The following is a 16296-nucleotide window of genomic DNA, read 5'->3' on the forward strand; positions in this document are numbered from 1 at the left end:
GCGGCAGCGACTCCGCCCCCGGCGGTAAGAGGGGCGGGCACCCGGCTCCACGGCTGCAGCGCTCCCGGATCCCGGCAGGGGGCGACCTGGCCGCGGGAAACGCTACCCCGCACGAACCCTGGGCTCCCGCGGCCGGAAGTGCTGGGGGCGCGCGGGGGTCTCGGAGGCGGGGACAAAGACACGGAGCGGCGGCGACGCCGCCCTGTGGCAGGAAGAGGCGTGCGCCCGGGTCCCGCCGTGGGAGTCTAGGTCGCACCGGGTGAGGGTGCGGGTCCTGGGAAAAAACCCTCTTGAGGCGAGCAGTGGGGCGAGTGGCGCCCCTTGACCTGGGGCGGGGGCGGCAGCGAGGACTGTGAGTGAGTGGATCTAGCTGGGGCCGCGCTCCGCCAGCGTCTCGCGTCGTGATCTTGGTCAAGCCCTTCCCCGGGCCCTCTCCCTCTGGGGAGAAGGAGGGGGTCAGTCAAGCTGACATCTGAGGCCCTCCCGGCCAGGCCTCGGGAAGCCCATCTGGCCTGTGGCCGCGGCCTAGGCAGGGCATCTCAGACCTTCTAGGTTCCTTAGGGAGCAGGTCAGGATTTACTTGGCTTTCTCTGAGCCCTTGGTTACAAACGTGAGACTTCAGAGGATTTAAAGGACTTGACTGTGTCCACAGAAGTGTGACAAAGGACAAGACATTTTCTGGAGCTTTTAAGCAAAGGCCATTGTAAGGGAAGCAGGACTTTACCTCTGCCCTCCTAGGGTCTTTGGCTGGGCTTGAGAGTTAATTTGGCATAAGACAGATTGAGGGGAGAAAAACAGATTTAATACAAGTTTTACACAACGTGGAAACCCTCATAAGGAAATGAAGACCCTGAGAACTGGCAAAACCTAAATACTTCTTTTTTTTTTTTTTGAGATGGAGTCTCACTCTGTCGCCCAGGCTGGAGTGCAGTAGCCTGATCTTGGCTTGCTACAACCTCCGCCTCCTGGGTTCAAGCAATTCTCCTGCCTCAGCCTCCCGGAGTAGCTGGGACTACAGGCGCATGCCACAATGCCCAGCTAATTTTTTTTGTATTTTTAGTAGAGACGAGGTTTCACCATGTTGACTGGCCTGGTCTTGAAATCTTGACCTCAAGTGATCCACCCGCCTCAGCCTCCCAAAGTGCTGGAATTACAGGCGTGAGCCACCAGGCCTGGCCAATTTTTGTATTTCATGTAGAGATGGGGTTTTGCCATGTTGCCCAGGCTGGTTTTGAACTCCCAGGCTCAAGTGATCCACCCACCTTGGCCTCCCACCCAAAGTGCTGGGATTATAGGATGTGAACCATCATGTCTGGCCTCATCTCTTGTTTTTTAGAAAAAGAAGGAGGATCAAGAGTGCCCTTCTTGCATCTGCTGTTTTTCAAGTGGCTTTAACTCAAATACTCAATGTGCCAGAGCAGCATATGTTGTGGTGGCATGTTCTGAACTCCTTCCCCATCCACCAAATGGAGTCACTGCTATCTTTTTGGGGTCCAGCCCATACAACTGTTATTTCTAAACTCAGGACAACTGAATCAGTAGGTATTATCTCCATATTATAGGCAAAGAGATGGGCTGAGAGAGGTTCAGTAACTTGCCCAGGGTCCCACAGCTAGGAATTACTAGAACATGGACTGGACCCAGGCACTGGCTCAACATGCCATTCCACAACTGAAAGTGGACTTTGAAGAGATCAGGACTTTTTAAAAAAAATTTTTATATATATAAAATAGAGATGGAGTCTCACTATGTTGCCCAGGCTGGTCTCCAACTCCCAGGCTCAAGTGATCCTCCTGCCTCAGTCTCCCAAAGTACTAGGATTATAGGCGTGAGTCACCATGCCTGGGTGAGATCAAGACTTTATGCTTTAAAATGCATGGTTTATTACTTTAGGATAGTGGTTCTGAAACCACCTGGGAGCATGTATCAAAATTACTTGGGAGGCTGTACCCCTAGAGATTCTGATTTAGTAGGTCTGGGGTGGCTAAGAATGTGGGTATCAAAAGAGTTCCTGGGTGATGCTGATGCAGCTGGTCTTGGAACCACACTTTGAGAATGATTGCTTAGGCTGCTGAGGCTTGTGGGTTCTGATGGGAACAGGGCTCCAAGTTTGGCAGATGATCCCTCGTGGTTTTAGTTTTCTTTTATATCTGAGGCTACTGGTTGGGGTTTTCCAACCTTGTTTTGCCACTCCCTGGTGAGAACAGCAGCCATCAGCTAAACAGACATGTCACCCTATTGAAATCACAAGAGTCTTCAGAGGCACCATCAATTGCTATCAGAGGAGTAAGAAGCAATTCATTAGCCTGGGGATTGGTGACCAGCCTTCAGGGGTCACCTCACCATCTTTTCTTCATTGTGGACGCATGCAATAAGGGCCTCACCCATGGGAAAGAAGGCAGGATGTATCCCCAGAGATTCAGAGAATGTGGAATTTTAGAGCAGAGAAGGCACATTTAAAGGATTCTTCTGTACCTCCCCTTTCTCCCATGTTAGAGTTGGGGAAAAGGAAACCCTTTTGAAACCGCATAACCACTATTACACAAGTTTTCCTTCTTCCCATCTTAGATTCCACATTGTGCATGAACAGGCCACAACTCTGTGTGTCCAGATCCTGCTCTGGTGCATACTTGTACAATTGCGAACATGCTGCTCATTTGCATACCAGGTGTTCCAGGTAGAAAATCTGGAACCTCTACAAAGAGGACTGTGTTTTCAGTCCCGGGAGCCCTTCTTCTCATAGGGGAGAAATAGAGGCAACCAACCAGACTAGAAAATTCCTCTCAAAAATCCTTTTAGGCCAGGTGCAGTGGCTCACACCTGTAATCCCAGCACTTTGGGAAGCCGAGGCAGGCAGATCACCTGAGGTCAGGAGTTTGAGACAAGCCTGGTCAACATGGCAAAACCCCATTTCTGCTAAAAATACAAAAAAAATTGGCCTAGGGTGGTGGTGCGCCTGTAGTCCCGGCTACTCAAGAGGCTGAGGCAGGAAAATCACTTGAACCTGAGAGGCAGAGGTTGCCATGAGCCAAGATTGTGCCATTGCACTCCACCCGGGGTGACAACAGCGAAACTCCATCTCAAAAAAAAAAAAAAAAAAGTCCTTTTAGATCATTATTACCGTTGCCCATCTGAAGCTCTCTCTTGAGCAATGCTGTGAGGAGGGGCAAGGGACACAATTCCCATGTTATAGATGAGAAACCTCGGGCTCAGAGAGGCCAAACTCAGAGATGCCACCCAGCTGGGAAGTAGCAAAGCAAAGCTCTAACCTCGTTCTCTGATTCAAAATCCTGTGCTTTAGCTGCTCCGTGATGTTGAGTGTGGTCCCTGAGGAACAGAGTGTGTGTGTTTGCTGGAAGGGAGGATGGGCCAAGGGAGAAGAATGAAACATTACTGATTACCTATCTAGTGCCCAGAATTGTACTAGATGTGCTATGTTTACTAAATTTGATTATTCCACAATAGCCTCCTCAGTCTGTAGAGTTTCATATTATTGTCCCATTTCACAGATGAAGAAATAGTTTCAGAGAAGGTGACTTGCCCAAGGTCACACAGCTGGTAGTAGGTAGATTTAAATCTGGGCCCTGACTCTTCTTTTTTTTTTGAAACAGAGTCTTACTCTGTCGCCCAGGGGCATGATCTCAGCTCACTGCAACCTCTGCCTCCCGGGTTCAAGTGATTCTTCTGCCTCAGCCTCCTGAGTAGCTGGGACTAAAGGTGTGAGCCACCACACCCGGCTAATTTTTGTATTTTTAATACAGACGGGATTTCACCACGTTGGCCAGGCTGGTCTCGAACTCCTGACCTCAAGTGTTCTGCCTGCCTCACCCTCCCAAAGTGCTGGGATTACAGGCGTGAGCCACCGTGCCCTGCCAGACTCTTCTCTTGATCACACAGTCTAGGACAGGGAAACGTGATTACCACTGTTTAAAGGGGGCTGACTCCTTGTCAATTGTAGTCATATAAATAACATAACAGGAAAAGGCAGCAGGGGTGCCAGATACTCATTAAATGTTAGGTTATTTTTTTTCATTTCTGACTCATACAATGAAGTTTATTTTAAAATTTGGAAATAAAACAGGAATAAATGCTACCAAGTGCTGCTTTGGGATGAGAGGTCATCTTGACCTGCTGCCCAAGTGCTCGTTTGCGATGAAGATGCAGTTTGTGATCGAGATGACCTTGCATCACAAACAAGCACTTGGTAGCATTTATTGCAGAACGACTCAATCTGCAAGTTGTTCTTCTGAGACTTAGAATCGAGGTAGATCTTTTTGTTTGTTTGTTTTTTGTTTTGTTTTGTGTTTTTGAGACTGAGTCTCGCTGTGTCGCCCAGGCTGGAGTGCAGTGGCGCGATCTCAGCTCACTGCAAACTCTGCCTCCCGGATTCACGCCATTCTCCTGCCTCAGCCTCCCGAGTAGCTGGGACTACAGGCGCCTGCCACCACGCCCGGCTATTTTTTTGTATTTTTAGTAGGGACGGGGTTTCACTGTGTTAGCCAGGATGGCCTCGGTCTCCTGACCTCATGATCCGCCCGTCTCAGCCTGAATCTAGGTAGATCTTAATGACAGAGATGGAAGATCCCTCAGCCCAAGGTCTGGGTGGGACCATCTCTTAAAGTAAATGAAGCCTGCAGCCTGCCTTCTAGCAGCCCTCTGGGCCCCATGAGTCATTCCCCAGTCCTCCACTCAAATCCTTTACTATCCCACCTCTATTTTTTATCAGCTCAGGGCCTCTTGGCTCATGGGAGTCTTCTCTATCTTAGGGGCAATTCAAATCTTACTCTTATCTTTACCTATAAAGCATTGTGATCTTGGCGTCTTCCCTGACATGGCTGTGATTTGTAGTATGTGAGCAGTTACCAGGTCTGCCTCAGTCTCTCTCTCTGTCTCTCATACACACACACACACCCCTAGTTTAACCTGACCTAGATCCTAGCACTGAACAGCTTGTCTCTGTTTCTCTAGCATTTTGCACATAGCAGGTTCTTAATGAATATTTGGTGGATAAATAAATACACACCCTGGGACTTATTTTTTTTTTTTTTTTTTTTTGTCATAGGGAGGGTTATTTTTCCCTCTCAAACACTAAGAAACAGGAGAGCTGGGATTACATGTTCATCTGCATCCCCAGACAGAGAGGAATCTCCCAGGGTCTAGCACATGGTCTTAGCAAATGTAAAACTAACACCCTTTAAAAGAGTACATTTTCCTGGACCTGTTTATAACATTTAATCAACTAGATCCCCAAATATTCTGACTTGAAAAATATTTTCTTACCGGAGGATTTAGTGACTAGTCCTTTAGTACAGAGCCAACAGAATGAAACCCCTTTCTCCCTTCCGGGAGCCTGACCTGCCCTAGAGCCTTCCCCGGAAGCTACTCTGGATGTGAGAAGTTATTGGATGGCTCAAATGGGACCCCAACTGGATGGTGACTGTCCCGTTGTTGAGGGAGGAGCGGGTCAATTTCCCCCACAAATCTGCTTCTTCTGGATCCTGTCCCACACACTCTTTTGGGTACCTTTGACATCTTTGCAGGCACCCTTGATTTTTCTCCTTTCCTCAGACCCCACACACTCAGTTCATTAGCACAGCCAGTCGTATCTAGAAGCCAGCCACTTTTTAGCACTCCATTGCTATCACTGTGGTCCAAGCCCCCCTCACCTCTCTCCTGTTATGGCCATATCTATCATGAAATGACCTAAACCAATTCATCCACAACTAGGTTCATTTTACTGCAGATCTCAGTAATCTCCAGTAATGAGTGATAGGTAAGGGTGTTATGTTTCCTTCCACAAACAAAACAAAAATGAGGGGATCTGAGGCAAGCAAGTCTCAGACTGAAGTCCACACCTTGTACCATCGCTTATCAGCAAGCAGGTCCCCAACAGTCATATAACCTTCTCTATGAGCTCAATGAAGGCCTAGCTCCTGACCTTTTGCATATTTCAATAAGCTTCCCTCTTGAAAGATTTAATTCAGGCTGGGTGCAGTGGCTTATGCCTATAATCCCAGTACCTTGGGAGGCTGAGGCAGGAGGATCACTTGAGCTCAGGAGTTTGAGACCAGCCTGGGCAACATAGTGAGACGCCCATCTCTAAAAAAAAAATACAAAAAATAGCTGGGCATGGTGGCACACACCTGTAGTCCCAGCTACTTGAGAGGCTGAGGGGTGGAGGCTGTAGTGAGTTGAGATTGCACTACTGCACTCCAGCCTGGGCAACAGAGTGAGACTGTCTCAAAGAAAAGGGGGAAGGGATTTCATTCAAGGAAGATGCAAACAATATTTAAGGGGCAAGATTTGAACAACCTTCAATTTGGGATCAGACAACTGCATCCTTACTCAGAAACTTGAATCTGAGACCAGATGGACTCCTAAGACCTAGACCCCATCAAAACTCCCTAGGTTTTTATGTCCTGTGTGTGTAAGAGCAGAGGTACTTGAACAACCCTGCACGTATCTAAAATACCACTCATTTGATCAATGGACAATTATTTCAGCCATCCATTTTGCTAATGAATAGACCTTCTGCTGCTGGAATGGCATCAAGACAGTTGAAGCCCTTATGGAAGGGTGTCTGGAGTGTGGGCTTCTGGGTAAAGTCCCAGCTGCTTCGAGAATGGCCTCTCTCAGGGTGTGATCGTGGGTCTCCTGGGGTCTCTGGGATCTTTGCAGAAAGTCTGCAAGGGCAACAATATCTCATAATAATACTGAGACATTATTTGCCTTTTTCATTCTCATTTTCTCACAAGTGTAGAGTGAAGATTTCCAGAAGTTATGTGGGTGTGTGATATTGCAACAGGTTGATTGAAGAAGCAAATGCGGAAATTCAGCAGTTTTCTATTTGTTTTTTGTTTTTCTTTTTTTGAGACGGAGTCTCACTCTGTGGCCCAGGCTGGAGTACAGTGGCGCCATCTCTGCTCACTGCAACCTCCGCCTCCCAGGTTCACGCTGTTTTCCTGCCTCAGCCTCCTGAGTAGCTGGGACTACAGGCACCCACCACCAAGCATGGCTAATTTTTTTGTATTTTTAGTAAAGACAGGGTTTCACCATGTTAGCCAGGATGGTCTCGATTGCCTGACCTCGTGATCTGCCCACCTCGGCCTCCCAAGTGCTGGGATTACAGGCGTGAGCCACTGCGCCCAGCCTGAGCAGTTTTCTATTAAGCCAAGCTCTAAAGACATTTGCAAGCATGTAAAACAATGCCACTCTTCTCACTAAATAGTTTTGTTTTCAAATACATGATTATTTTTCATAAAAATGTGTTAACTAAGCCAACATATAATGGTTTTGTTTTTGCAGCGGGTAGGAAGAACCCATCGGGTGATTATACTTGCCAAGCTTTCAGTATCAGAGAGGAAGGTGGGGGTGTCTGTGGGGTGAAAATAGCACCCCAAATGTCTAAGATCCTCATACTTTTTTTTTTTTTTTTTTTTTTTGAGATGGAGTCTCACTCTGACGCCCAGGCTGGAGTGCAGTGATGTGATCTCGGCTCACTGCAACCTTGGCCTCCCAGGTTCAAGCGATTCTTGTGCCTCAGCCTCCTGAGTAGTTGGGACTACAGGCGCCCACCACCACGCCCAGCTAATTTTGTGTGCGTGTGTGTGTTTTTTTGTTTTGTTTTTATGGAGATGGAGTTTCACCATGTTGGCCAAGCTGGTCTTGAACTCCTTACCTCAGGTGATTCGCCCACCTCGGCCTCCCAAAGTGCTGGGATTACAGGCGTGAGCCACCGCACCTGGCCAGATTTTTTTTTTTTTTTTTTGAGACGGAGTCTCACTCTGTCGCCCGGGCTGGAGTGCAGTGGCCGGATCTCAGCTCACTGCAAGCTCTGCCTCCCAGGTTTACGCCATTCTCCTGCCTCAGCCTCCCGAGTAGCTGGGACTACATGCGCCCGCCACCTTGCCCGACTAGTTTTTTGTATTTTTTAGTAGAGACGGGGTTTCACCGTGTTAGCCAGGATGGTCTCGATCTCCTGACCTTGTGATCCGCCCGTCTCGGCCTCCCAAAGTGCTGGGATTACAGGCTTGAGCCTCCGCACCCGGCCCAGATTTTTATATTTTTTAAGAACAGGCTGCTTTCATCATCACTGGGATGAAAGTGATGGATGATGCTCATCATTTCAGAGCACTGAGAAGAGTTCTTCATCACACTTAAGGTAGTTCTGCAAGACCTCTGGGAGAATCCCAGTGAGCTGGGGTTCCTGTATCTGTAGAGGCCTGACATCATGGTTTACACAAAAGGAACAAAAACTACCTGGGAATCCCTTAACCTTTCCCAAGCTCCATCCTCAGGTCACATTGATGTCTCTGAAGCATCTTGTCATAATATGAACTGTCTTCTAGAGCTATCTTTCTGGCTCTCCCAGGCTACTATGGGTTGCTCAGAGGCAGGCCCTGAATGATTAGATGTTCATTTCTGTGTTTGGAGGATTGTTGGGAAGTTTGTATAGGGAGGGTTCTGATTTAATCAATTTCCCTGCATCTTCTGATCTTCTGATTAGCCCAGGAGAATGGGTGCTTCAGCAGGTCTGTGTTAGGCCATTCTTGCGTTGCTATAAAGAAATACCCGAGACGGTAATTTATAAAGATAAGAGGTTTAATTGGTTCACGGTTCTGCAGGTTGTGCAGGAAAACATGGCTTCTGGTGAGGCCTCAGGAAGCTTTTATTCACGGCAGAACTGAAACAGGAGCTTGCATAACACAGGTGGAAAGCAGGAGCAAGGGGGAGGTGCCATACACTTTTAAATGACCAGATCTCACTATAACTCACTATCACAAAGACAGCACCAAGCCATGGGGGATCTGGCCCCAAACACCTTCCACCAGGCCCCACCTCCAGCATTGGGGATTACACTTCAACGTGAGATTTGGGCAGGGACAAATATCCAAAGTATATCAAAGTCTTTTGTCATTCTGTTAGCTTCAGCTTACTCAAACATCTTTAAAGATGTTATAAGGTGTCACATTAATCAGAGAGTCTTCTGAATTCTCCGTGGGAGTGTTAACAACTCCATTTTGCAGGTGAGAGAATGGAAGGTCAAATTCACACATCTGGAGAATGTCAATGTGAGAACTGGGACCCAGGTTTGCCTGGAGGATCTTCCACTATTGCCCTGGCACCTACACTGAGAATAAATGTTGTCCCTTTATAAGGGGCAGCTAATTCCTCTGTCCACCCCAGAGACTATGAGAATAGGCTTTCAAGTATTTACTCCATTAACCTTGCAGCCCAAGGCTCAGCTACTCCAGGAAGAGATATGGACTGGGAGTCATTATCTGCTTTGAAGGAAGTTTTATCACTGTTTTTATAGCATCCTCTGAACTTGACCCATGGACTTAGGCAGATAGAGCAAAGCCAGTCCCTGCAGTATAAACAGATGGGAGATAAGTCAGGTCAATTTGATTCGATCAACACCCCTGATGGCATTTATTTCCTTATTTCTAGGCTGGCTCCAGAGATGCTATCCCCAAATGGGCCTCTAGAGGACAAATCTTTTGGTGAACATTCATTAAGCAAAATAATGCACTTATGAGTAAAGCACATGGTGACTTGGATGGCGCCCCATTACCTCCCCAGGACAGAGTCCAAGCTGCTTGCCATGATAGGTGCATGTGGTCTGGACCCTGCCTTTCTCTACTTCTTCCCACCTGGCCCTTTGTTCCTGGTATCCTTTCTGCCGGGCACTCCTTTTCTTTCTCTTCTTTCTGTTTGGAAAATTGGCCTCCCTTAAGTCTTGTCTGCTTGTAACAATCTCTGCTGTTACCCCCATGACACTCTGTCTCATCTCCCCTAGTTCCTGAGGTACCCCAGGCTTACAGGATCCACAGACCCTGGAATCCATATTACAGCATTTGTTTCAGTGGATTGGGATCAACTGCTTGAATATTTACCCTCTAGATCAGTGTTGTTACAGGAGGGATACTGCTCCCTAAGGAATGTTTTGAGCTATATGGGTATTTTATGGATGCAATGACAAGAGGGTACTATTTCCACTTAGTGCCTGGGTTTTGGGGATGCTGGTGTTCTGTAATGCTGGGACAATCCTGCTGAGTGAAGAATGTCTCATGTCCTGCAGGACCTTGAGGAGATCAATCAGATACTCCTGTAGGAAACAAACCTGTTTATAATGACCTGAGTTTGGAACGCAACTCTGTTTTATAAACAAACTCTTTTTTGTGTGATCTTAACATATGTTCAATTGTCCAGGAATACAAATCAAGGGAAGAATAAAATTTACTATGTTCAAAACTTTAACAAGACTTGATCACCATTTTGGAGGTAACATTGGAGATGGCAACATGATTTGTGATTGAGAAAGAAGAAATTAACCCAGATGCCTGTGGCAACTAATAATTTTGCTTCACCTGGACTGGCGCAGTGGCTTATACCTGTAACCCCAACACTTTGGGAGGCTGAGGCAGGAGAACTGCTTGAGCCCAGGAGTTCCAGACTAGCCTGAGCAACATAGCAAGACCCTATCTCTACAAAAAATTAGAAAGTTAGCTGGGAATGGTGGCTCGTGACTGCATTCCCAGCTACTCGGGAGGCTGAAGTAGGAGGATTGCTTGACTCTGTCTCAAAAAAAAAAGATTTTTGCTTGACGCCATACAGCACACCTGTATTCATCTGCATTTGTGAATGTCACCATCACTGTGATTCATGGTCTATTAATATCTGCTTTTTTCGCTCTTATTTTTAAATGTCAAAGATAAAAACTGTGGCCTGAATATTATCATACCTCTCTCAAATCCAAACTTGTTAAAAGTAGATGCAAGCATGTGACTGCTTCATAATGTCTTTTAGGGTATTAGGCCTGAGCATTTATGTATTGAAACACATTATTTTATTACAGTATTCCTTTTATTTCTCTTTCATATTACAGTAGCAGCATTATATTGATTTTGTTTTTTCATTATGTGTACAAGTGGTTTAGATTATCCATGAATTTCATTTCAGGATGGCAAAGAGGATATTCAAAATATTTGTTATAAAAAGGGAGCATCTGGCAGCATTGAGAACCACTCTAAGGTTCAGGAGGCAGGGACTTCACCTCCCCTGGGTCACTCCATTCTTCTTTGTGCCTAGCATAGGGTCTGGAATATCATAGATGCACAGAGAATCTTTTTCGAATGAGTGATGAAGGAATTGAGGCTGATACTCTGGTTTGGTAACCACCTAGGTAGGTGATGAGGCCCTCTGCTGAGATGGGAACACAGGAGACAGGGCAGGTTTTGGGGAGAGTAATGAGTTCAGTTTTCATTGTGAAAGTTTGGAGAGCCCTGAAATTTCTAGGTGGCGGGGCCTGAGGGCCAGTGGCTCTGTGGGCCTTGATTTCTCTCTCAAGGCCATGGAAGAGTGGAAGTGCAAAGTCATAGTAACAATTCATCTTTTTAATCAGTAATCATTGCTGAGTCTCTCCATGCAGGATGAATAGACCAGTGAGAGCTGCCCATGAGGTGTCTCCCTGCTGCTGTGGCGATCTGTGTACTTGCCCAGACCCTCAGAGGCTAGGAGCTCCCTCCAAGGTAGGGGATAGAAATGCTTCATCTCTAGCCCCTCTGACTTCCTGTCGCATCCTGACATAGTAGGTGGCTCAGCAGTGACGGCTGGAGGGACCACACAGTAAAACCCATCTGTGGAAACACAAGTATTCAGGGTAACTTTTTTTGGCCTGAAGTCGCTGCAGTGGAACATTTGGGAGCGAGTTTCCCCAGGGCCCAGCTCTTTCCCGCTAGGCTCTGCCATGTCTCCTGTTTATTAACAGGGAGGTATGACAAAGGGAAAAATCTCTTGATTGAAGACTCATCTCAGACATCTTTTCATTCCTCCAGGGAAGCATGCAATTTTGGGCTTTAATGACGTATGACAGGGCACGGGCAGTGGAGGTGGTGTGCATTTTAGGTAATACATGTGCTGCTAGAAGGTTGAGGTATAAGGACTTTTTAGGAACACAATTTTTATTGACAAGTAACATTTTAAGAACAATAAAGGAAATCAGAAAGAAAACATATATTCATAGCAGCGTCATTCATAATAGCGAAAACAACTCAAACGGTCATCAACTGACGAATGTATGAATAAAATGTGGTCTATTCATGTGATGGAATATAACTTGACCGTCATGAGGAATGAAGGACTGATGCATGCTATGATATGGATAAGTCTTGAAAACATCATGCTAAACGAAAGAAGCCAGACATAAGAGACCAGATATTATATGACTCTGTTTATATGAAATGCCCAGAGTAGGTGAATACATTGGGATGTAAAATAGATATTGGTGGTTACCAGGGACTGGGAGAGGGGAGATGGAAAGTGGCTGATGGAACAAGCCATGTGAAAAAGCATTCCAGGCATTGGGAACAGTAAGTGCAAAGGCCCTGCAGTGGGAGGAAGCATGGCCTGATTAAAGAATAGCAAGGAGGTAGGTTGGCTTCAAGGGAGACAAGGGAGTGGTGGGGGAGAAGCTCAGAGAGGGGCTATCAGGACTAGACCCTTTAGGGCCTTATGGGGCACTTCCAGGGCATTGCCTTTTACTTGGAGAGAGAGAGGATGTCGCTGGCAGTTTGGGGCAGAAAAGGATGTGTCTGTCTTATGTTTGAACACAATCCCTCTGGCAGGAGATGGATTTTAAGGGGCAGAAGCAGGGAAGCCAGTTTGGGGGCCACTGCATTGGTGGCTCAAGAGATGACTCTGACTTGGACCCTGGTGGCAGCAGCTGCCAAGGGGAAAAATGTCCAAAACTGAACCTATTTTGAAAACAGCTGATCTTCAAGCTTTTGGCCTCAGCAACTAGGAGGCTGGAGTTGAATTTTATTGGGTGGGGGAATTCTGTGGGAGGGAGCAGGTTTCCTTCTACTCTTTGTTCACATATAAAAAGAAGTTATAAGAGAACATAGATAAGAGTTTAAATTTTGATTTTTTTCTGAACATTCAACCATAAACATTTACCAAGATGCTAAAGTCTTCATAATAATCACTTAAAAAATTTTTTTTTGGCTAGGTGTGGTGGCTCATGCCTGTAATCCCAGCACTTTGGGAGGCCGAGGCGGGTGGATCACGAGGTCAGGAGATCGAGACCATCCTGGCGAACATGGTGAAACCCCGTCTCTATTAAAAATACAAAAAAATTAGCCAGGCGTGGTGGTGGGTGCCTGTAGTCCCAGCTACTCAGGAGCCTGAGGCAGGAGAATGGCGTGAACCCAGGAGGTGGAGCTTGCAATGAGCCAAGATAGTGCCACTGCACTCCAGCCTGGAAGACAGAGAGAGACTATGTCTCAAAAAAAAAAAAAAAATTTTTTTCAATTTTATTTTTAGAGATAGGGTCTCCCTCTGTCATCCCGGCTGGAGTGCAGTGGTGCAATCATGGCTCACTGTAGCCTCTTAACTCCTGGGCTCAAGCAAGCCTTCCACCTCAGCCTCTCAAGTGGCTGGGACTACAGGTACATGCCACCATGGCTGGCTAAATTTTTATATTTTTGTAGAGACAATGTCTTGCTATATTGTCCAGGCTGGTCTTGAACTCCTGGCCTCAAGTGATCACCTCGGCCTCCCAAAGTGCTGGGATTGCAGATGTAAGCCACCATGCCAGGCCACTGATCACTTTTGAAGGCTGCATGATGGTCCATTTCATTCACTTCCCCTAAATTACATAACCATTTCCTCTGTTAATCATTTAGACTGTTTTTCTCTTTCTTTTTAGTTTTCAAAATTAAGGATAATTGTATAATGAATATCTTTGTGTTGATGGCTTTTTCTTCCCGGATTTTTTTCCCCCAAGAGTTTAATTCTCAGGAATGGATTTACTAGGTGAAAGAGTAAGAACAGTTAATGTGTCTCTTGAGACACATTGCTAAACTGTTTTCAAAGAGATTGTGGAAATTTATAAGGCCAGCCAAGCAGTGCACTATACATTGGATGGTATAAGGCATTGCATTTTATTAATATTTTAAAATAAAAATAAAATTTTTAAGAAATTTGCATGCATTTGACTATTGTTAAGGTCGACCATTTATTTAAAAGTTTCTTTGGCTGTGTATTGATTATTCAGGTCCTTTTCCCTTTTTTGTTTTCCCGAGATGGAGTCTCACTCAGTCACCCAGGCTGGAGTGCAGTGGTGCAATCTCGCCTCACTGCAACCTCCACCTCCCAGGTTCAAGTGATTCTCCCGCCTCAGCCTCCCCAGTAGCTGGGACTACAGGCGTGCACTATCATGCCTGGCTATTTTAAGTAGAGAGGGGGTTTCACTATGTTGACCAGGCTGGTCTTGAACTCCTGACCTTATGATCTGCCCGCTTCAGCCTCCCAAAGTGCTGGGATTACAGGCATGAGCCACCGCACCAGGCCTATGTTTTTTGTTTTGTTTTGTTTGAGACGGAGTCTTGCTCTGTCGCCCAGGCTGGAGTGCAGTGGCGTGATCTCAGCTCACTGCAACCTCCACCTCCCGGGTTCAAGCAGTTCTCTGCCTCAGCCTCCTCAGTAGCTGGGAATACAGGTGCCCGCCACCACGCCCGGCTAATTTTTTGTATTTTAGTAGTAATTTTTTGTATTTCACCATCTTGGCCAGGCTGGTCTTGAACTCCTGACCTTGTGATCCACCCACCTCTGCCTCCCAAAGTGCTGGGATTACAGGCGTGAGCCACCGCGCCCGGCCCCCCTTTCCCATTTATTTACTAAAGTCCTCATACCTTCTTCACCAATTTGTTGGGTCTTTTCCTAACTTAGAGAAAGGGATGAACCCTTTGCCAATCATATCTTTAATGAAAATAATATTTTAAATCAAGTAGGAAAACTGTTGAAATGAATTTGTTTCTTTTGTACCAAAAAAGAAACACTTGGTATGTGAATACTTATATTCTGTTTTGCTGATTTGTTCACTTAAAAATGGCTATCTTGATTTTATTATTTATTTATTTATTTATTTATTTATTTGCGGCAGAGTCTCACTTTGTCACCCAGGTTGGAATGCAGTGGCGCGATCTTGAATAACTGCAACCTCTGCCTCCCAGGTTTAAGTGATTCTCCTGCCTCAGTCTCCTGAGTAGCTAGGACTACAGGCGCACACCACCACGCCTGGCTAATTTAGAGATAGGGTTTCACCATACTGGCCAGGCTGGTCTCGAACTCCTGACCTCAGGCGATCCACCCGCCTCGGCCTCCCAAAGTTCTGGGATTACAGGAGTGAGCCACCGCGCCTGGCCTCTTGATTTTAAAATCTTTTTTTTCCCTTAGAGTGAAGCACACCTGGATTAGACAGTGCTTGTTATTACAGATAAGGGTGCACTTTCCAGATTCTTCTCCTGAGTGGCAAAGTTTTCCCACCATCTTATCCAAACATACCTTGCTGATGGTATCTCTGGGCACTACACAGTGCAAGGGACAGGGAAAAAGGGCTTTTCCAGAGGAGAGTGATCTGCATCTTGGAGGAATTCTAGAACATGTTCGAGGAATGGTGACTGGGGCTTCTGGAGCCAAGGGCTGACTCAGGGAACAGATCTCAGCTCAAGGTGAGGTCATTTTTTTCTCCTGCATGTCCCTCTAGCTGCTGACATTTTACCTCTTCAAGGACTGACTCAAATGCCATCTCCATTGTGGCATCTTCCTTGATCACCACCCAACCTCCCTCTGAGACTTCTGAGTTTCTCCCTCACTAGATCTGGAGGGCAGCGGTGGGTCTTGTTCATTTTTTGTTCTCACAGTGCACTTGATAGAGACTGGCTTGGGAAGCCTTCGTAGGATTGGACTGGCCCTCAGAGGAAGTTTAGCAGGTAGGAGAACTGCCTTAATACTTAGGAAGCTTCCTAGTGTGAATGCCAGCATCATCACTTACTAGCTGTACTTCAGTTTTCTCATAGGGTTGTTGTGAAGATTAAATGAAGATTGGACAAAGTCAATCAATGTTTATTTCACAATCACTGAGCAGCAAGTATTCCTTGTGTACCAGTGTCTGTTCCAGAAATGAAGTCATAAGAGATCATCAAGATTATCTCTGGACTTAAGGCATATCTTCTCTCTCTCTCTCTTTTTTTTTGAAAGAGTCTCGCTCTGTCACCCAGACTGGAGTGCAGTGCCATGATCTCGGCTCACTGCAACCTCTGCCACCTGGGTTCAAGCGATTCTGATGCCTCAGTCTCCTGAGTCGCTGGGATTACAGGCATGTGCCACCACGCCCAGCTAATTTTTGTATTTTCAGTAGAGACAGGGTTTTGCCATGTTGGTCAGGCTGGTCTCCAACTCCTGACTTCAAGTGATCCACCTGCATCGGCCACCCAAAGTGCTGGGATTACAGGC

The 16296-nt window shown here is 46.4% G+C and overlaps 1 long non-coding RNA gene across 1 annotated transcript; it reads left to right on the forward strand.

Moving 5' to 3' along the window:
- The first annotated feature begins 76 nt into the window (after window positions 1–76).
- Window positions 77–12016, forward strand: LOC123574463 (uncharacterized). Its single transcript, XR_006699371.3, has 2 exons — window positions 77–259; window positions 9451–12016. It is a non-coding gene; the product is annotated as an uncharacterized lncRNA (long non-coding RNA).
- The last annotated feature ends 4280 nt before the right edge of the window (window positions 12017–16296 follow it).

The sequence above is a fragment of the Macaca fascicularis genome, chromosome 7 (assembly GCF_037993035.2).
Source record: "Macaca fascicularis isolate 582-1 chromosome 7, T2T-MFA8v1.1".
NCBI lineage: Eukaryota > Metazoa > Chordata > Mammalia > Primates > Cercopithecidae > Macaca > Macaca fascicularis.